Source organism: Dermacentor variabilis, chromosome 2, assembly GCF_050947875.1.
Source record: "Dermacentor variabilis isolate Ectoservices chromosome 2, ASM5094787v1, whole genome shotgun sequence".
NCBI classification, from domain to species: domain Eukaryota; kingdom Metazoa; phylum Arthropoda; class Arachnida; order Ixodida; family Ixodidae; genus Dermacentor; species Dermacentor variabilis.
In genome coordinates, this window is record NC_134569.1 from 91,618,106 (window position 1) to 91,639,472 (window position 21,367).

The 21,367-nt window shown below is 43.3% G+C and overlaps 1 protein-coding gene, 1 long non-coding RNA gene and 1 other non-coding gene across 4 annotated transcripts in view; 2 read left to right on the plus strand and 1 right to left on the minus strand.

Annotated features, from left to right (window-relative positions):
* The window catches only part of LOC142572297 (growth factor receptor-bound protein 14-like), a 281,008-nt gene that overhangs the window by 50,843 nt on the left and 208,798 nt on the right, over positions 1 to 21,367 (plus strand). The gene's annotated exons all lie outside the window — the stretch shown is intronic.
* Positions 3,768 to 20,201, plus strand: LOC142572298 (uncharacterized). Its single transcript, XR_012826038.1, has 3 exons — positions 3,768 to 4,140; positions 4,909 to 5,020; positions 19,904 to 20,201. It is a non-coding gene; the product is annotated as an uncharacterized LOC142572298 (long non-coding RNA).
* On the minus strand, positions 5,406 to 5,480 carry TRNAS-GGA (transfer RNA serine (anticodon GGA)). The gene has a single exon. It is a non-coding gene; the product is annotated as a tRNA-Ser (tRNA).

The following is a 21,367-nucleotide window of genomic DNA, read 5'->3' on the forward strand; positions in this document are numbered from 1 at the left end:
TGAGCGGCGGCGCTCTCCGTCGCGTTCGGGAAACACCTGCTTTGCGCGCGATCCACCGTGCAACGCGTCGGAGTGGTTTCCGCGGCGATTCGTGTGGTATACGAACAAGCCCCTGCAAACACGACCAGAATACTTCGCAGCCAAGAAGCTGCAAACAAACGTCTATGCTCAGCACTCCTTCGTTTTACACAAAACGATCTTACTAAACGCGAGTGTCGATGTTATGTCGACGCGATGTTATCAACGCGAGTGTCGCCGCAGCGGAGTGCCGTCTATTTAGGCTCCCCTTGCAGCCGCTGATATCGCTGGGAGCCACTAGGCTTAGAACCTATATTCGTCAGGACAATAAACGTCTCTACAATTTTGTCGTGTCTGATGAAAATGCCGCTGGCTGTCCTGACATGGTTGGCAGCGATGAGCAAACACATGCGCAAGCCACGCAAACCACCGCGACTCACGATCGCTGTGCTGCCCGCCTATATACGAGTCAACTTGTATCGCGGATCTCGAGTTGTGACTAAATTAATTAACGTCGTGCCTCAGGGACGGGAGGGCCACATTTAAAACGCCAGGCCCTTTGGAGCTGGCTACTTATATAGGTCGAGGTGGTCTTCAAGCACAGTTGCCGAACCAATGAACCAAAAAAAATTGCCGTCAGCCGACATTGTCTGGCCATGACATAAATAAACTGCCAACATATTTAAGCAGAACACGCATAATCACGTAACTGTAACCAGAGATGAGGAATAGTGTAACCTAGTGTCTCATGTTACCAAAGTTATATGTGCTATGCTGAATGAAATCTCTATAAGCTTACGCCAAGACAAACTGCCCTAATCTAACTAAACATAGAAAATTAAGGCTAAGCTTTAATAACATCAGCTTTACACGTGTGACAGGTGGGCCAGTACGTATTGATTCACCCTAGCTTATGGAACATGCTAACCTACCGACACTCCTTCAAAGTGTAAGCTGCTATACCATATCTAATACCTGTCACACTGGACATTTTAATGTCATTAGATGCAAATTACATTCAGTGCAATAAATGCCATTTGACCTGTGGTGGTGGTACACAACAAAAATTGATGTCATTCGGTCATGATATCAATGGCAATCATTGCAAAAAAAATTGGTGACAGAACAAGAGCAAGGTATATGTAGAATGTCTATGTAGAAAGTCAACTTATTTTAACATAAATATGGCGTGTCACTTCACCAGAATAACACGCATATAAAACTTCCAATTCCAGAATTTCTAGCCACTACAAGCAAAAACAAGGCTTGACCAGCTTAGTAGCCATAGCCAATAAATTCAAGACAAACAATACGGCTGACATGGCAGTGCTGGACGACGCTCGGTTGCAGTAGCCGAAGCAGTTAGTTGTTGTGTGCTTTGCATTGTGAACAAAGCAATCGGAGGAAGAGGCGAGACTGTCAAATAGATGCATACAGGCGCTCGACTGCTTGCAGTATGACTGACCAGTAAAGCGACAGCCGCCAGACGCCACTGAGGTGGAGAGTAAAATACATTTTGTAAAAGCCTGCCGTACAGCTTTCCTCTAGTCAAAATAGGAGATGCCTTAAATAACACAAAATTAATTACCTCTTTACATCACTGCTTCTGAAATTATAAATGCTCAATGTCATTTTAGTCATTCACCACGAGTGCAAAGCCGACTGATTTTTTTCAGATTCATTTGATTGCAGAAGTAATTCGATTCTAATGGCATTAAATATTGCTGCGTAACAACCGAATAATGTCATTCAATGCTAATGCCATTCGATTTGAATGACATTAAAATGTCCAGTGTGACAGGAGTATAACACAACCACTTGTGAGCCACTGGCGATGCTACCACTACCCATTCATCTTTAGAATGCTGATTAATTATGTTTCAGAATGATTGCATTAAATATGCTAGTGCTATTCCCAAGCCTGTGTGAATCAGTCACTTGTGAAGAAACTTTCCATTTTTCTGTGAAGTATGGGTTAGGTTGCTGCATCAGCTGAGATAGGGTACCAGAAATTGTTTCTACCCGTCAAATGACGAAACACAAGTCTACAGTTACCTTCATTGCCTTTACATTGCACTTATTGCGCAAAGTATAAATGGTATTGCAGCTTTCGAAAAACTGATTCAAAATCAGCTATTTATTTTGCATCCGTATTTTGCTCATGGTGCACATCTTTCTACAGAAATTGCTATATCAATGTCAGCAGTAGAAGCAAAACTAAGGTAGATCATTCTTGTGGCAGATTTTTAGAAAACATTTGAATATGAAGTGTATTGCAAGCAATCAGTGCAGGCTGAAATTATTTATTTGCTTCATGACTTACAAACGACAGGCGATGGAGGAATCAGATTTTGTGTATTCATATAAATACTTTGTACGTACAAAGTAACTATGCACGGCACAACATATAATACTCCTGAATTCATGTCAAAAGATTGTAACGCATACTGTTGAGTAATATCTCGTGTGTCTTTTTAACTCTAGAAGTCAACAATGCACCTATGAATTTTTTGTAGTTGGAACAAATGATATGAAGAAATCATATATACTAATTCAGATGAGTAGACAATTACATTTGCCTTTAACATAGTGCACAGCCCTCAGCACTGAGAACATGCTAGAGATATTGACAAATCATAGCAAGATTCACATACTGTAACAAGTTTAGATATTTTGCTTTACAGCTCGATGTCCAGAGCTGGATTGCTATCATCTTGTAAAATTACCACTCACGCCAATTTTCAAGGAATAAAAAGCCGAGTTATTTCAGCCCCATTACAGATTTTTTTTTTTATTTTCAAGCAAGAACGTCTATAAAAGGCCACTCATTGAAGAAGGCAAACAAAACACAAAATTCCACAATCACAATGCAAGGTCATGCAAACGCCTCGTGGGTTCTATCGCAGATGCAGGTAAATCACAAAGATAACCAGGAAACACTACGTAATCGCGTTTATTCGCTGGAACGCACTGCAGCCACTTGGCTGCAAAAACATCGTACACCACCGCACATTTCTAGTACACACCACGTAGGACACATGTACGCTGCAGAGATATGTGTTTTTTTCTGAGGAATGTTCGTGAGTCGCACGATAAACACAGAAGGTACGAGCGACAAGCGCGCAACCCGCGCACATTGAACACACCGGCACGAAAGCAAATGCGGACGACACCGGTGTAACCTGCGCTACACGAGTGATGAACCCTGGTAGATTTGATGCTTTCCGACTGAAACAGCTACAACACGCACGGAAACATCGCACGCTGCACAAGCGTACACCTGATACCGTGTCAACAATTCCTGAGGCTACAGTTGATGTTGACGACAGCAGAAAGTTATTTAAAACGAAGTGACAACGCACGTAGCACGGGCAGGAGCTCATAACGTCATGAAAAAACTTCAATACAGCTGACTTGAAGTGCGGATCTCGGAGGCCATACTTTTGCTGGCTGCATACGGCAGATGTTGTTCAAAATCGAAAATACGCCCTAAAATTTTTTTCTACAGTAAAGTATAGCGTGCAATATAGACGCTTCAATGTTCGTTTTTTTTGTCTCGCAACTATACGTAGTTGGGCGCAATACGGCACAAAATGAGTGGGTACTGGTTAATATTAAGGCATCACGGGGGCCACACAACCGCAAAGGTCTACAGATGACGCTCGCCCCATGCGATCGGTTGGTGGCGCAACCCACCACCCTGTTTCAAAGGAGACGCTCATAGCATTCATTCGTCTAGTCTGCTCTCTATTTTGCAGCTGCCGGTTGCCGGGCGGTTGCGCGAGCCGTTGTGGCGTGTTTGTCTAATCGTGTGGTTTTGTGTTTGTTGTAACGAAATGTGACTTAGTTCGCGAACACAGAAGTGCCAGAAGATAGCTTGTGTCTCTCTGAAACTCGCCATATGCGTGGCGTGCCAGGCAAATGGGGACCAACGATTTTCATGCCCTGGAGTGCGTTCTCTTTTGTGTCTGGTTGTGGGAAGTTCGCTGGACGTCGCAAAGAAATAATGTGTATTATTAGCGTGCCTCAGCTCGTCCACTGCGTAACGGCGTGTAGGCTGGGAGTCGACGCAGCACCAGCAACTTGGAGAGCGCTTTTCGACCGCGTCGTACCATTCAAAAGGTAAGTAATCGTGCTTGCTAACTACACGTGTATTGTGCGTGCTTCTCGTGTCTGCACAGAGTGCACGAGCGTAGAATAGAACCAATAGAACTGCCACGGCAACAGTGGAACCCGTGCTGATGCTTGCTGAGCGCTGGTTGTCAGAATTTAGCTAGGCAAATTTATTGTTTTAATGCGAAATTGAAAATCATTATAAGCGTTTTCTTCCGTTGAGAAATATTACGTTCGGAAATAATCGTGTTCATCATGTGCGCCTGTGCGTGAGCTCCCGCTTTTCTGCTTAAGTTGCATAACAACGCTCATCTGCATTTTAACAGATTCTTACTGCAATGACGTTTCCTCGCGTATAAATGCTTCTACGTTGTAAATAATCTGTGCTTACGCGGTTCTGAATTTACGAGCAGTTCTAGAAAAAAAAAAAACGTAAGCAGTCAAAGCTTGCAACAGGTACAGATTACTAAAAATTTTTAAGACAAGATGTGTTGACATAACTTATGCATAACTAAACATGACACGAGACAGTTGCTTAAACTAAGTCATGAAAAAATTGAATTGGTATGTAAACAAAGATTCTTTGTAATGTGTTGCTGCTGTGTGTGTGTTAAAAATTTTACGGTGATGAAGGGGTCCCTCTGTGGCCACCCTTCATTAATGCAAACATTATTTTCGTGACTATTTTTAAATGCTCCTTGCATGTGTTCACACTGTGACACCGTTAATGTGCCACTGCTATAAATTAACTGCGAACTTTCCGAACTTATTTTGTAGTGGCGAGGCCGTAACCCACACCAGTGTCCACATAATGGAGGAGCCAGCAGAAATGCAGGGAAACCTTGAATGACTGCCATAGCGCAGTGTGTAATCTGATTGCTTGGTTCAGGTATGTATGATGTGTATGTGTTCCAAAGAGTAGGACCTCAGTATCATTCGTGAATAAGTTTATCAACATATTACTCAACACAGCTTACTAAGTAGGCTAAGTATTTTTGCAACTTGCTGCTTATTTGTGTTCATAGCTGTTATTGTTTTCTATATAAAACTAGATCTAACATGTCCTGATGTTAAGTCTTTTTTTCTTGCATCAATTGCTTGGCTGCAATTTAAATTTCATTTTTGTTTGACAGAATAGTTCTTGCGGAAACCCGCAAGGTGGAGAGAAGTAATTAATAAAGGGAAAATCACACATCCACCCATTCATTGCAATTGCTACAAAAGAAACCCGTACAGGTTCCTCGAAAGAAAAGCCTCGAAGTTAAAGAAAAATTCGTCATGGTCCGGGACTCGAACCCGGGACCACTGCCTTTCCAGGGCAGCCACTCTACCATCTGAGCTAACCAGGCGGCTAGCAAATGGTAGGGTGAAGTCAAATTTGTCAACAGCTGACAAATTCTGTAAGATTTTACCTTTATTATTTTTGAAAGAGCGTAGGTTTGGGCATGTTGGCATTCCATAACTTTTAGGTTTTTGGCGCACAGAAAGGGGTGAGAGACAAAGGTACGACGCGGACACAGCGCTAACTTCCAGCAATTGTTTTATTCTACGAAGCGGTACACATATATATAGGTAACAGACAACAGCGTACGCATGCGCATATGTACTGGTTTCTAATCAAATGAGACAGCAACGAGACATGTGTAATGGAAAGTTAAGATATCGAAGATGAAAAAGCGACCATGCATAGCCAAAAAATTTTGTTTAATTGCAAGATTAAAGCCACCCTCTGTGACGTTTAAAAAATCGAATTCTTTTTTTGAAAGATCGATTGAAGGCATGCTAACACAGATTATTGAAGCGGCGAAGATCGCTAGTTTGGGGAACGCTCGTGTTAGCGCACCTTCAATCGATCTTTCAAAAAAATAATTTGATTTTTTGAACGTGTCACAGAGGGTGGCTTGATGGCGATGGCATTTTAATCTTGCAATTACAAAAATTTTTTGGCTATGCATGGTCGCTTTTTCATCTTCGATATCATGTTAACTTTCCATTACACGTCTCGTTGCTGTCTCATTTGATTAGAAACCAGTGCATATGTGCATGCTTATGCTGTTGTCTGTTACCCATAAATATGTGTACCGCTTTGTAGAATAAAACAATTGCTGGAAGTTAGCGCTGTGTCCGTGTCGTACCTCTGTCTCTCGTCCCTTTTTGTGCGCTAAAAGCGTAAAAGTTATTATTTTTGCTTAGTACACGGTGTATTTCTCACTTTTTTATTTTGGCTTTATTGTTTTGAAACTGTTTCCTATGCTGCAGCTTTTATTTCCATCTTCTTTTCTGTTTATTCTACACGCTTCTGCAGTTTCCGTGCACATAAGAATTCAAAGTGTAGTGGGACAACTATGTTGCATGTCTAAGCACATGGCGTGCTTACCATTGTTTAACATTCATATTTGCAATTATTTATCTCTTGTTCCCAGAATAACTGCCACTGGCAAATACACATTTGATGAGCCTGAACTTTCTGAAATGATACATGACGGTCATTATTCACTGTGCTGCAGTTACTGCTGTAACATATGGGTAACAGCACAAACGTGATCAGAATAAGGGGGACACATACACACAGTGCTGGCTAACAACTGGTTTTATTGACAAGGATGGCACACCTTATATATGCCAGTGAAGCAAAGGAAATGAAGGGGAAAACACGTCAAGGGTTATAGCGTGCTAACCACGCAAGCACAATACAGCCAACCAAGCGCAACAATATGCAAACAATTATTTTTCTTTGTCGTCTGAAGCCCCGGTAGCCACATGCAGAAGATCAAATTCAGCATCACAGAGAGCAAGGGAAGGGGTGCTAAAGCACCTGCTACCAAATTTTCTAATGTAGTAGGCTTCTAAACTGATGCGTGCGGTCGTGTCACTGCCCTTCCCTAGAATCGTCTCTTTCAACCAGGCCACCCAATCAGTATACTTGCTAACGTTCGCAACTAAATGTGCGTATTTATCATCTAGTTTCTTTTTTTTTTCACTTTTTGAGCGTGTTCCCCTAAACGGTCATTGACACAGCGACCAGTTTCGCCGACGTAAACCATCCCACATGACATGGGGATGCAATACACCACTCCAGTGGAACATTTTACTAACAGCGGTTGGTGGTCCTTCTGGCATCCACGTTTTCTGGCGTTACAGATATGTGGACACAACTTTCCCAGCTTAATTGGGGCAGAGCAACAAATTGACACGCCGTGCCTACTTGCCACCTTCTTAAGATTGTGGGAAAATTTATGGATGTAAGGGACCACCTCTATCTTACGTGCCTTCCATTGATCCTCAGCCATTGTACTTCCTGATCCTCACTTGAATTTTGGAAGTAGGATTTCAGAAACGGCAGTCAAGACCAAGATGGGGAACCTGCAGCCAAAGGCGGCTTGCCTGATTATTAAACGTGGGCTTAATTAGATCTGGGCACGAGTTTTGGAGAGCTGATGCCATACACAACACCGCTATACCTCTCTTAATTGTCTTGGAGTGTGCCGAGTCAAAGGGCAGCAACTTCTTAGCTCGTTGGTAGTAGCCCCAGCAAACATGTCCATCACAGAACATGATTTCTAGGTCTAAAAACTGTAAACTTGAAAGGTCCGGGAGTTCATGGGTGAAACGCAACCCATGTATATGTTCGCTAAAAATGGAAAATATTTTGCCTAATGTAGAGGGGTAGGGGAAGGTAGGCTGCTTTTTTAAAAGCACTAAAACATTATCAACATACCTCAAAAATTTTAAAACCGGGATCCATTAAACATTGTTCCAGTGCATTTTCCACCTTGGCCAGAAAAATGTCAGAAAGAATAGGGGCTACGCAAGAGCCTATGCAGATGCCATCGCGCTACAGAAATGACTACTCGTCAAATACAATAAATGTAATTAATTTAGGGAAAATGAGGTATCCACCAAATCATAGCAATTGCTACAAAGGAAACCCATGCGGGTTCCTTAAAGAAAAGCCTTGCAGTTGAAGAAAAATTCGTCCTAGTCCGGGACTAGAACCCAGGACCACTTCTTTTCCAGGGCAGCCACTCTACCAGCTGAGCTAACCCGGTGGCTAGCAGGTAGTAGGGTAGCAGATGTCAATCGTAGCAATTAATTGCTACGATTGAGTGGATGTCTCATTTTCCCATAATTAATTATTTATCTCCACCTTGCGGGTTTCCGCAGAACTATTACCACAATAGAAGTAGAGTTCAAATGAAACTGCAGTAATGATAGAAAGTTATGAACGGACAAACCGACAGTGTTCTGGAAGGATACGTCGCCATTATTTTCAATGCAGTCTTTGATACACGCTAGCAGTTGATTCTGCGGAACAGAATGAAACAAGTCCTGCACGTCTGCTGAAAAACCGAAACCAACATGATCATTTCCCTCTAAAATCTACTACTGCGACTGATTGCTTTAGAAGAAATGGGTCGTTCAAAGCTAGCGTCTTCAGCTTCTTAGCAAAAACTGGCTAACACACTTCTGCCACGATCCCTCTTCACTAACAATAGTGCTAAACGGAACTTCGGGCTTATGTATCTTGGCTGTGAAAAACCCCCTCAAACTGTTCCCTCTGCTGTTAGATATGTCCCTGGCAAACTTTTCGAGGTCTAATTGCTTGCAAAACTCAACGAACTTTGTTTTTACTTGCACTTCACTTTTCTCTCCAGGGTCAAAGTTCTTATTAGCCGCTACCAAACCTCTTTCATTCTAAGTTCCCTTGGGTAAAATAATGAACCCACCCTGTTTGTCAGCTTGCATAAGCATCAGGTTGTTACTCTTAAAGAAAGAGATGTCATTCAACAATCTAGTACAGTACCATTCGGAGCAAACTTTTGCAGCCAGTCAATACCTTCAAGAAGGCAGCTGTCCCGATTATCATCTTTTCCTGAGTGGCCACTTTTCGATTCATTGCAGTGATATCATGCACAGGAACATCAGCTTGGACCCCAAATTTGGATCCTTTCTGCAGATGTTGCATAATCTTCTCTGGTATATGGATGTCCCCCATGACGCTTTCATTGCTTCCATTTTGCGTCATTTTCTTGTCTCCTGTACAACAGAGCAACATATTCAAGATGCACCTCCACCTGCACTCCATGAGCTGTGCCACTAGGCGCTTCAAAGATGCGAGCTTCTTAATCACAAGCCGGTCAGGATGGTCCTTAAATCATAGAAGGTGCAACCTGTCCTGAGCGACTTATTCTGCAAAGTCATTTCACGTACCCCCACGCTGGTTTCACAGGGCCGAAGAGGGCACTTACTTCGTTATGGACGAGTCATTTCCGGATAGAAAAGGCGAACTATCTTGACTAGCATGTTGCATGGGCGATGTGACTGAGTAGAAGGTTGATGGTGGAAAAGGAAGGTGCCTGACAACCTTACAAGAGGAAGGAAAGACACTTCACCTTTTGCATCCGGAAAGGACTCGTCCCTAATGAAGTAAGTACCCTCTTCAGCCTTGTGAAACCAGTGTGGGGGCATGTGAAAAGATTTTGCAGAATAAGTCACTCAGAACTGTGACAACAAGTCCAGCTTTTACAGGACTGGTTCCATCTTCTGTGTTTTAAGGACCATCCTGATTGGCTTGCGATTAAGATGCTTGCATCTTGAATGAGTTGCTCCGGTGTTCAGGAGGAAAATGACGCAAGATGGAAGCAATGTCGTCATGGGGGACGTCCACATACCAGGGAAGATTATGCATCATCTGCAGAAAGGATCCAAATTTGGGGTCCAAGCTGATGTTCCTGCACATGATCTCACTGCATTAAATTGGAAAGTGGCCACTCAGGAAAAGATGATAATCGGGACCACCGCCTTCTCAAAGGTGTTGACTGCCTGCTAAAGCTTGCTCCAAAAACCCCGGACTCGCACCATAGGAGATTGTTGAATGACATATCTTTTTTTAAGAGCAACAACCTGATGCTTACGCAAGCTGACAAAGAGAGTGGGCTCGTCGTATTACCCAAGTTAGAGAGAGAAATTTATTTACAGAAAGGCAGAGAGGTCGGCCTGAGCTATAACTTGCTCTGGCCTGCTACTCTACACTGGGGAAGAGGGACGGGGAGGGAAAGGGCCGATGAATGATGATGGTATAAGGAAGAGATGCGTATATACAAATTCAGAGTTGTGGCCTCTCTAAAGCCGTGCGTCCAGCCCAGTGGCTTGGAGAAAAGCTACAGCGGCTCTTGTTACCAGGGCTGCGCTGTTTGCATTAGGCCAAGGACCTAAAAGAAACTCGTCTGATAGCGGTCTCTCATGGATCTTTGCAATGGAAGAGGCAAGTTGCTGTCGTTCTTGCGCGTAGGTGGGACACACACAAAATGTATGTTCAAGCGTTTCTGGCACCTCACAGCATTCACAGTTTGGTCTAGTATCACTGGCACCTATCATATGTCTATAACGGTTGGTGAATGTGACACCAAGGCGAATCCGGTGCACCGTGCTCGTGTGGCTTCTTTTGAGCTTGTGAGGCATACGAAATTTCATTTCTTGGTCCCATTTGTGTAACCGCTTGTGTCGTCGATCTGGTTAGGTCCAGTGTTCTAACGTAGAGTTGCGGTTTACGCGACAAAGTAGGACGTTTGTGTCTGTACGTGAGAACGGAATGCGTACTTCACAAGCATTATCTAAAGCAGTTTTCGCTTCAGCTTCTGCCTGTTCGTTCCTGATCAGGCCACAGTGTGAGGGTATCCAGTGAAAGGTGACATTGTGGCCATATCTAGTTGCGTGGTCAAGCCGTTCTGCAATTTCTATAGCCATGGAATAATACGGGCCCCGTCTGAGGACACAGTCAATCGTTTGAAGAGCTGGCTTGCAATCACAGAATATTGTCCATGCGTGAGGAGGCTTCTCAGAGAGAAATCTAAGTGCCTCCCGGATAGAAACAAGTTCTGCGGCAGTTGATGTTGAGCTATGGCCTAGTTTAAACCGCCGAGCAATGATCATATGTGGAATGACGAAGGCTGCAGTGGAGGCATATGGTGTGACAGAGTCATCGGTATACACGTGTGCAGTATCTCCGTGCTTTGTAGAAATGTGCCACAGGGTGAGTTGCCTGAGGCCAATAGATGCAACGGATATGACTTTTTAGTAATTCCAGGTATCTGCAATGTAACGACAGGTTTAGGCAGAACCCACGGGGGTATTCTTGGAATACAGGCGGGAGAAAATCTCTATTGCAAAACGCGTTGATGGCGCGATATAGTCCTTGAAAAGCTGGAACCTGGGTGGGTGGCAGGGAGCGATGACAGAGGATGGTAGGGAGCGATGACAGAGGATGGTGCCTGTGTCGGGTCAACACGCGAAGGTACATTCGAAGAGGCTCGCAGAGCAAGTATACCCCAATATGACAACTAAGAGCTTCCGCTATTGTTCCATTGGTTGACGTGCATCGTGGGAGGCCTAAACATGTGTGCAATGCTTGAGTTTGAATGCTCTCCAGCGCACGCACACAGCTAAGTCTCATGCCTGAGAGCGCCGGAATGCTGTACCGTATATACCCTACGAATAGTGCTTGGTACAATTGGAGTAACGACGACTCCGAGGGGCCCCATCTTGTTCCTGCAACGACGCGAAGGACGTGAACAAAACTCTTCAGCTTTGACTTCAGTGCGGCGACGTGTCTTGACCAAGATAATCCCCGGTCTATGACTACACCAAGGAATCTGTGGTGCGTAACCGTAGGTATCGCTACTCCGTTAATGATTATCGGATACCTGGTCATTTGTTTTCGCGTGAATGTAATCACGGAACATTTTTCTGTTGAGAGTTGGAGGCCTTGACGCCGCAGATACTTAGCTGTGATTGTCACTGCACGTTGAAGCCTAGCACGCATTTGGGGACAGGTGGCTCCAGATGTCCATATGCATATGTCGTCCGCATATGCGCTAATCTTCACCGTGCTAGGAAGTTCGGATGCAAGGCCAATCAATGCAACATTGAAAAGAGTTGGACTGAGAACTCCTCCTTGTGGAACACCTCAATGTATATGGTACTGTCCGGTGTCGCCATCACGTGTCGACATATACACCGTGCGGCCACTGAGGTAGCTAACAATCCATGCATATAGCCAGCCACCGACGTCTAAATCTTCCAGTGCATCAAGGATTGCATAATGGAGTACATTGTCGTATGCACCCTTAATATCCAGAAAAACAGCTCCAACTAACCGACGGCGACTTCTTTCTTGTTCAACAGTGGATACCAAGTCAATAACACCGTCAATGGAAGAACGGCCTCTTCTAAATCCATGCATAAAATCGGGAAAGCAATTATTTTTCTCTAGAAACCATTCCAGCCTTGACAAGACCATTCTTTCCATTACTTTGTCGACGCAACTGGCTAAGGTGATCGGTCTGCAGGAGGAGAGCTCGTTAGGGTATTTCCCCGGCTTAAGCAGGCCTACAACGCAACTGCATTTCCAAGAATCTGGAACATTTCCTGTCTCCCACGTCATATTATAATAAGATAGAAGAAGACGTCATGATTCGATGCCAAGATTGGTCACGTCGGCACCAGGACCAGACGGAATCACATACGTTACCCAAGGGAATTTACAATTAAAAATGTTTGGTAGCGGCTAATAAGAACTGTGTCCCTGGAGAGAAAAGTGAAGTGCGAGGAAAAATTAAGTTCGTTGAGTTTTGTAAGCAATTATACCTTGGAAAGTTTGCCAGGGACATATCTAACAGCAGAGGGAACAGTTTGAGGGGGGTTTTCACAGCCAAGATACATAAGCCCAAAGTTCCGTTAAGCACTATTGTTAGTGAACAGGGATTGTGGCAGAAGTGTTAGCCAGTTTTTGCTAAAGAAGCTCAAGGCGCTAGCTTTAAACGACCCATTACTTTTAAAGAAATCAGTCGCAGTAGTACAGTTTTTAGAGTGAAATGATCATGTTGGTTTCGGTTTTTCGGAAGACGTGCAGGAGCTGTTTAATTCTGTTCCACAGAATCAACTGCTAGCATGTGTCAAAGAGTGCATAGAAGATAACGGCGACGTATCCTTCCAGAACACCGTTGGTTTGGCCGTTCATAATTTTCTATCTTTATTGCAGTTTTATTTGAACTCGACTTTTATTGTATTTGACAAGCAGCTGTTTTTGCAGTGCGATGGCATCTGCATAGGGTCTTGCGTAGCCCCTAATCTTTGTGACATTTTTCAGGTAAAGGTGGACAACACACTGGAACAAGTGTTTAATGGGGGGCCAGTTTTATAAATTTTTGGGCATGTTGACACTTATTTGGTGCTTTTATAAACAGCAGCCCACCTTCACCTACCCTCTACAGTAGGCAAAGTTTTATCTATATTTAGCAAACATAGACGTGAGTTGCCTTTCACCCTTGAACTTCCGAACCTTTCAATTTTAGTTTTTATACGTAAAGATTACGTTCAGTGATGGACATGTTGGCTGGGCCTCCAACCCACGGGCTAAGGAATTGCTGCCCTTTCACTCGGCACACTCCAAGACAATTAAGAGAAGTATACAGGTGTTGCGTATGGAATAGGCTCTCCAAAAATCGTGCCCACATCAGATTAAGCTCAGTTTTCATAATCAGGTAAGCCGTCTTTTAGCTGCAGGGTTCCCCATCTCGGTCTTGACTGCCATTTCAGAAGTCCTCCTTGAAAAGTTCAAGTGTGGATGTGGAAGTGCAATGGTTGAGGATCAACTGAAGGCACCTAAGACAGAGGTGGTCCCTTACATCCACAAACTTTCCCACAATCTTAAGGCGGCAAGTAGGCACGGTGTGCCAATTTGTTTCTATGCCCGAAAGGAGCTGGGAAAGTTGTGTCAACGTATATGTAATGCCAGAAAACGTGGATGCCAGAAGAAGCACCAACCGCCGTTAGTAAAATGTTCCACTGGAGTGGTGTATTGCATCCCCATGTCATGTGGGATGTTTTCTGTCCGTGAAATTACTCGCTGTATCAATGACCGTTCAGGGGAACACCCTCAAAAACTGAAAAAAAAACACTAGATGAGAAATATGCACATTTAGTTGCGCACGTTAGCAAGTATACGGATTGTGGGGCCCAGATGAAAGTCACGACGATTCTAGGAAAGAGCAGTGACAAGACTGCGCACATCAGTTTAAAAACCTTCATCATTAGAAAATTCGGTAGCAACTGTTTTAGCACCCCTCACTTTGCTCTCTTTGATGCTGAATCTGATCTTCTGGGTGCGGCTATCGGGGCTCCAGATTGCAAAGGAAAAGAAAAATAATTGTTTGCGCTTTGTTGTGTTTGGTTGGCTTCATTGCGCTTGTGAACTTGGCACGCTGTCACCCTTGACATGATTTTCCCTTTCATTTCCCTTGCTTCACTCTGGCATATACAGGGTGTCCCACATAACGTGAGCCAAGAATTTAAAAATGAAAGGCACATGTGAAGGGAATTGAACGAAACCCATACTATTCGCAATAGCCTATAGTAACTCAGACAATTTTTTGTTTTCCCCATAACTTGCAAATTAAATAAGTTTAATTACAGAACTTTTAGTTATTGGCTGAGGACCCCAAGTATGATACGCAGATTTGTAGAGCACCTTCAGAAACCACCGATCGAGTTCTTTCCTTTACTAAATGTCTCATGTAGTCCTTTTTTCCTGGTTGCAAAGAAAGCCCATGAAATATGAAGAAGGCCACGTGATGGAGCATAGTGGTATTGTGCTGCTCTGAAGCGTGCGTTCGGTGAACAAGGTTGGCTGCATCGTGACTGGTGACGAGAAAGTGGCAGGGCATTCTTTATCTCATTGGCACCGCTCCGCCTGCAGCATGCATTTTCGCCATCATCCGACGGGAGCCGACCTTGTTCACCGAAGGCACGCTTGAAAGGAGCACAATACCACTGCGCAAGCACTCTGTCACGTGCCTTGTTTCATATTTCGCGGACTTTCTTTGCAACTCAGAAGAGATGACTATGTGAGACGTATCGTAAAGCAAACAACTCGATCGGTGGTTTCTGAACGGGCTCTACAAATCTGTGTGCCATACTTGGGGTCCTCAGCCGATAATTAGAGTTGGGTAATTAAATTTAATTAATTGGCGAGTTATGGGGAAAACAAAGGATTGTAGGAGTTACTATAGGCTATTGCGAATAGTATGCATTCGGTTCAGTTCGCTTCCAACGTGCCTTTCATTTTTAAAAAAAATTCTTGGCTCAAGTTATGTGAGACACCCTACAAGGTGTGCTATCCTTGCCAATAAAATCAGTTGTTAGTCAGCACTGTGTGTACGTGTCTGCCTTCTTGTGGTCTGTTTGTGCTGTTACCCATATGTTTCGAGATGAACCAACTCTCCCAAAAGGAAGTATTGATGACGTTACTGCTGTACTGAGGTGTTTTCTAGTAAGCTTGATTTTTTTCTCTCCCATAAAAAAAAAATTTTGGCAAGCTATGCCCATTCATGCAAATAGGCATTGTAGCAGCTAAGAGTCTATGCCCAGTTACATTATTTTTCACTTTAAGTAAACACAGTATAGATCACATAGTTAGCTGATAGATCCGTGTATTGATGCTCAATCATTAAAGAACACTATTTCATACATAGTGCTAAATTGTCTGGTTGCTTTTGCTGTAGCATTTGCTCGTTGTTGCTCATCAAATGAATTTAATTTCAACTGCACCACATAGAACATTCCGATTGGCACTTCTGTAATTTCAATAGTGATAATCAACCAACAAGCCCTAATTCAACAGCTGTCATGAATAATTTCTAATACTTTGGGTCCCTTTTCGTGTTGTTCTGTTTCACACTGTGTATTTGGTCAGCACAGTGGGCATTCTTATATTCAATCTGCTTGGTGCTGTTGAGGTCAGAATATCTTCAGCCAGCAAGTCTAAATTATAATGCTATCAATAAAACTTCGATTACTGGGCAGATGAAAGCATTTTATCTAATTCTAAAAGTATCTTTGTTGTAACCACCAGTGTCTAGAGCAAGCATCATATGCACAGCAACTCATAATAAGTTTTTAAGTTGGATGGGCGAGTATCTATAGCTAAGTATACCTGTGCATATACTTTCTACATATTAGCTAGTGTTTTAACCACACGAAACAGCCTGTGTTTGCTGAAGTCAAATTTATGGTTGATGCACCTGCTTTTTTTGTTGTGCACTTACACTTCTGTGGTCTCTTAAGCACTGTAGTCGTGTGACAGCTGAAGTATTGCAGTAGTGTCGAAGTTAGCGTGCTACACTATGCCGACACATACCTATCACCGTATTCGTGCATTTTCCGAGAACCAGCTGCGTTCACTAGGTGAAATTTGTAGTGTCCTTATGAGTTTGCCATTCAGTTCATGTAACTTTTCAGGACAGAATTTGCACAGGGAGGGAAGGGAGACCATACAACATGACTGCTGCTAACAACTGTCTCTCTGTTTCATGGAAGGATTAAAAATAACAATGTCACTGGATATGTGCTTATATTGTGCACAAGTTCTTTCAGAGGGAAGATGTAAGTTGTGATATAAAGGCATTAAACCACGATAAACAGTATTTGCATAAAAAGAAAAGTAAATATGTGCAGAATAATTTCTATCCCTTGTCATCTCGAAAGGACGCTTTTCTTGCATTGACAATGAGGGCTGGCTAACACGTCTTATTTATGTGGTACGCCTCACTGATTTCTCTCGTCAATTCTTCACCGTGGGTGAGAACAGATGAACGATCTTAATTTAGCCTGAGGTCCTATCGCAGCAATGCACGGTCAAGTTGGACGAGCATACTAGTGATTTCTTTGGCACACATTTGGCGCATTTAGCTATGGCCAGTCTGCCCTGTGTACATTTGACCACATGTGAAAGGAATACAGTACACTGCCTCTCACACACACTAGACAAACTTGCTTTAACCAAGTAAACCTTGTTTGCCTGCTCGCCTTTCTCAATTCACTTGTGGACTGTTGTGCATGTGTATACATATGTATGTGTGTACAAATGTGTATCCCTAGCAAGCAGTCTACAAGCGAATTGAGAAAGGCACCCAGGCTAGGGAGGCTTACTTAGTTAAAGATACCACCAAATTTGTCTTGTGTACGTTAGCAGTAGTGTAGTCTATTCCTTTGATCATCTGTATATTTGGTCAAATGTACATTGGGCAGACTGGCTGGTGCCTCACATGCACCCAGGAGAGCACCATATGTGCCACATGACAATGCATTGACATGACTGGTGCTATGCATCAGATTTAGATTGTTCATCTGTTTTTTTCACCTCTGGTAACTGAATGGCCAACAATAACGGTAAGGAATATCAATTAAATACTGGGACGTGTCAGTCCGCTCTCATTATGATTGTGTGAAAAAGAGGAACACTCTCTAAATGACACAGAATAGCAATCACTCTGTGCTTTCTAATTCTATTTGTTATGCAACATTTGCCCTCATTCTAAAAGAACGTTTGTGCAGTACAAGTGCACATGCAGTGTAAATATTTTCTGTATTCCTTCCCATAAAATAAACATTTAAACATTGAATTGGTAGCTTTTGTGCGCTGTGGTCTCTCTTCTGTCCCTTGTGTTGTACGCAAAAGTTAACCATGAACATGCACCAACTTTCTCAGTTACTCGTCAGTCAGTGTTGATAAACTCACAATGTTTCCAGCCAGAACATTCTTACCATTTATGTCACATCCAGTCAGTATAGTACTACTCTGGCTTTTCATAAAGCATGCTAATATGTACTTCTGCATTTATAGTTTATGTAATGATAGCCTAACAGCACAAGCCAAAAGTTGTAGAGATACAAGCCGTCTAATTGCTCAGAGGGTGATCAGAGGCGGATACTAAGAGAGCTCTTCTGATTGGCTGGTACAACCTGTACCACACAGTAACTTTCTCTTGAGCGACTTGGTCTTTGCTAAATGCCATGCTGTTGTAGTGCAACAAACTGCAAAAAGAAAGATACAAAAGGACAGAAAGAAGGGAAAGAAAGATGGCACTACACTCACAACTGTTTATTAGGCACAAAACTTGCTACATATATATTGCGCACACTCTTGACATCAGGGGCAGCAAAAAGAGCAAGTGACAGGTCATGTTGTTTGTGTGATACCCAACAATTTCATTTCCACATCATATAAAAAACATATGTTTGACTAACACATGCTTGACCACTGATCTGAATGTAATATGCCTCTAGTAGTTCCCGCGCGGTTTTATCTCTACTCTTACCTGGGATTCTCACCTCAGAAAAACGTGGCTTACAGGAGCACGATTTGCAATGTGCAGAGAGATGGGTGTTCATATCCTTTTTTAAATTGTTTTTGTTCCATGATTCGGTCATTCACACAATGGCCAATCTGCCCGACATAGGTTTTCCCATAACTTAACGGTGTCTGGTAAACCACGTGGACCGCTTTTCCACATAGCTTTTTTGTCTAGTTTCAAGCATCATGTCCAGCAGCTTTTAAATGCCAGATTTCCTCATTCGGTCATCACCTAGTGGCAGAAACCTCGCTGCAGCAACTCAAATGTAACAATAATCCGAAGGGGAGTGAGGGAAGTAAGCGCGATTCCCAAAGAAAGGCTCAAGTGGCACCTTATTACCACAGGGTGAGCCACAGCCTCAAGGCGGCAAACAGGTATGAGGTACCTGTTGTTTTCTTCCTCGAACACGCTGTCTTGCCTATGTCCCCGAATCATAGAATGTGCAGTGCAAATGTACGAAGTCAAACATGCAAAGTGCTACGTGGAAAAGTGTTCCACTGCTGTGGTTTACCAGATACATGTGCCGCTAAGTTACAGAAAAACCTACATCGGGCAGACTGGCCGTTGTGTGAAAGACTGAATGAGGGAACATGCAAACAATTTAAAAGCGCATATGAATGCCCATTTTTCTGCGTATTGTATACCGTGCTGCTGTACTGTAAGCCAAGTTTTTCTGTGGTGAGAATCCTAGGTAAGAGTAGCGATAAAACTGCGCAGGAACTGCTAGAGGCATGTCACATTCGTATAACTGGTCAAGCGTGTGTTAGTCAAACATCTGTTTTGTTATATGATGCAAAAAGAAATTGTTCGGTTTGACGCAAACAAGATGACCTGACACTTGCTCTTTTCTTCCCCTGATGTCGAGAGTGTGCGCGGTATATATGTAGCAAGTTTTGTGTCTAATAAACAGTTGAGTGTGGCGCCGTCTTTCCCTTTTTTCTGTCCTTTAGAACCTTTCTTTTTCCAGTTTATCGTGCTACACCATGCCGTACAACCTGTACCACTTTCTACGCTTCACAAAGCTGAAAGTCAACTTGGGCTCACTGAAAGTGGTTGTGTATTGCTTGTGTAGTCTCTTTAAAGATTACTTTCAAACAGAGGTAAGCCATATAATTTTGTGTGGAGCCCCTACACTAATGCCACTGGACATACTTCTTTTTGCTGCCAGCAGTTAGTGACATAAAACCAATGGCTGATTGCACAAACCATAAAGATGCATAAAAAAGGCTTGATGTCAGATTTCTCAGGTTCCTGTAAACAAAGCAAATTAGCTGCTTTAAGAGAAAGTTTGGCAGACTGGGTGGGAATAGAACCTGGGGTGTGAAACAAGGACACTTCTGTGATGCCATAATATCCATGTGCTTTTGGAAGTAACCGTTGCAGATGTAAACGCTACTGAGGGTGAGCTTTGTGTTGTGCCAAGAACTAGGTCCTTAAAAATCGGTTGTCAGTCCCTTTAAGGTGTGCCTACTGTGTGTGTCATATTGTGCACGTCACATTGCAGCCATCTGGTTCACTAAAGATGCTTTCACGTTCCCACACCTAAGCAGTCTTAACGTGTCTCTGCCCTTTTACTGCAGGTACACCTAGCAAATGTATACATTGACGAGGAGTGGCACCTGCTCTAGTGCCATGGCTAGGACTCCCTGTTCTGCAAAGAACTGGCGAAACTGGTGTGGGGAGTTCTGGCACTCAGGATAGGAGCATCACAGGGGCTCTTTGGTGGTGCTTCCTGAACGACCGCAATTTCATTGAGAAGCCGGCATTGAGCCTCCATAAATTGGAAGCTGTGGACAGTATCATCGACATTGTTTCAAATTTGTTTGTGTAATGTTTGTAACAATACATGTATTACAGTGAAATGATTAATTTTCCAGATGCACTTGATGCATATCTTTCGAGATGTGGTGCCCCTGAGGAGGAGAAATCGCGGTGCTCAAAATGAACCGTAGCCTAGCAGACATGCTGAGAGAAATTAAGTAAGCGTGTAATTGCAAACATGTGTACATGCAGTAAACCTCATTAATTTGAAGTCGTGGGGGCCATGCGAAATGTCAGGACTAAGCAAACGCAACCAAAATGGTTTAAAATATATTTGTTTCGGCTTCCCACGGGAGCCTTGTTCACAATGAAACCAGCAGCAGAGTAGGTAGCGTTCTTATCTGCAGCTCAAAACATGATTAAGGTACTTGGCATACATGGACATGGATGATTAGAGATTCAAGATAAAGACACGTAAAATGATTTCATTCCTTAACAATCAAGCGATATTTTTCCTAGCTAATTGTGACGTAGTTGCATAGTGCTCGGCCAGGGCATTCGATGCAAAGTATCGTTTCTGGACATCATTCCTGTGCTGTTTAAGTCTTTTTTTGGAGTTGCCAGTTTCTCCGATGTAGTCATACCGACAGTTCGCACACCGAAGGACCTACACTACGCCTGGGAACTTGCCCTTTTTCGAACGGTCTTTCACATGCATGAGCTCGTGTTTACGTTTTGGAACGTGCACAGCCTGCACATCATATGACCACAACGCATGCAAGGGTCTCGCTTATGCAGGGGACATATGGTATTGAAGCCCATTTTTCGGGGGGTCCAGGGTGGGTGGGTACTGCGCAAGCCAGCTGGCACCCTACTGTGTCAATGGAGTACTCAGGGTATCCACAAGCCATCAATTCCCACTGCACAAGTGAATTGTCTGCCATGTGGTCTTCTACTGTTGTGCACACATTTTTCACCCAACGAAGGAGAGAGCAGACAACAGACCTCTTTTGCGAAGCAGGGTGCACCAATGTGTAGTTGAGGTAGCGCCCCATGTGAGTTAGCTTCCTAAACACCTCGAATAACAGGTTTGGCCCTTTATGTTGCACGAGGCTGTCCATGAATGACAGTTGGCCTTCAGATTCCACTTCTATGGTGAACTTAATTGCTGCTTGCATTACTGTTTAAGTGATCCGTGAAGAGATGAATATTCTGTTGTTGCAAAACTCTGAAACAGTTGACATATGTGAAGAAGACCTTAGGTGTCGATGTAAACGAGCTAA